Source organism: Orycteropus afer, unplaced genomic scaffold (assembly GCF_000298275.1).
Source record: "Orycteropus afer afer isolate SDZICR_OR568_19922 unplaced genomic scaffold, OryAfe1.0 scaffold00714, whole genome shotgun sequence".
NCBI classification, from domain to species: domain Eukaryota; kingdom Metazoa; phylum Chordata; class Mammalia; order Tubulidentata; family Orycteropodidae; genus Orycteropus; species Orycteropus afer.
Window position 1 is genome coordinate 495,056 of NW_006922301.1, and position 1,253 is coordinate 496,308.

Consider the following 1,253-nt stretch of genomic DNA (forward strand, 5'->3'; position numbering starts at 1 on the left):
TGGAGAAGGATGTCATGCTTGGTAGGGTGGAGAGTCGACGAAAGAGGGGGAGGCCTTCAATGAGATGTATTGATATGGTGGCTGCGATGATGGGCTCAAGTATAGCAGGCAGTGTGGGGTTGGCACGGGATCAGGCAGTGTTTTGTTCTGCTGTGCATGGGGTCGTTATGAGTCAGAAACGACTCGATGGCACTTAACAAAAACAACAATAACATTATTATTAACTAACAAAGAAAAATTTTAGAGGGTACCCTAATGAAAATTAACATGGTGAGCTCAAACATATGTAACAATAAATAACTACTTGTGAAAAGAGGTGAAACCACAATAACAATGAAAAGGAGTCAAGCCGGAATTCATCCACAATACAAACAAGCAAATCAATTTAGCCTCATCATGGTTTTTAATATCCTTCTACTGATCTAGGGCAAGCTCTCCGAGGATTCCAAACACTAGTCATAGAATTGTTCCATTGGTCACTAACCCTTTGTTCTGTGGGTGAAGAGTAACACATTATGGTTAACCCCAATGAAGCTTGCCATTGCTACACAGCAACAGTGCTAAACAAAGCAAAGCAAAATGTTTTTTCCCCCTTTTCACCATTTAAATAGTATTGCATTTTATAAGTGTTATTGAGATACAATGTACATAATACAAAACTATCTTTGTAAAGTGTGCATTTCAATGTTTTCAGTATATTTAGAGTTGTGCATCGGTCTTCATGAACTAATTTTACAATATTAAGAAAAAAAATCTCACTGCTGTTGAGTCAGTTCTTACTTATAGCAACCCTTCCTTGAGTTTCCAAGGCAGTATCTCTACAGAAGTAGATTCCCCAGTCTAACTTCTGAAGAGTAGCCAGTGGGTTTGAACCACAAACCTCTAGTTTGCAGTCAAATGCCTTAGGCACTATGCCATCAGAGCTACCAGATAATATTTCCATCGCACCAAAAAGAAACGTGTTAGCTGTCACTTCACAGTCTCGTCTCTCCCAGATGCAAGAAACTGCTCATCTAATTTCTGCCTTTGTAGACTTGCCTCTTCTTGACATTTAATATAAATGGGATTACATAACATGTAGTTCTTTCTGACTGGCTTCACTCCCTTGGCGCCATCTTTTTCAGATCCATCCATATTGAGGGTGTATCAGTCTTCAATCCTTTCCTTTGCTGAAAAAAATCTAGGTATCAGTTTTCTGGCTCTCTGCTCCCAATGCACCCTTCAGTGTGTGCTCTCAGAAAAAAAAAAAAAAA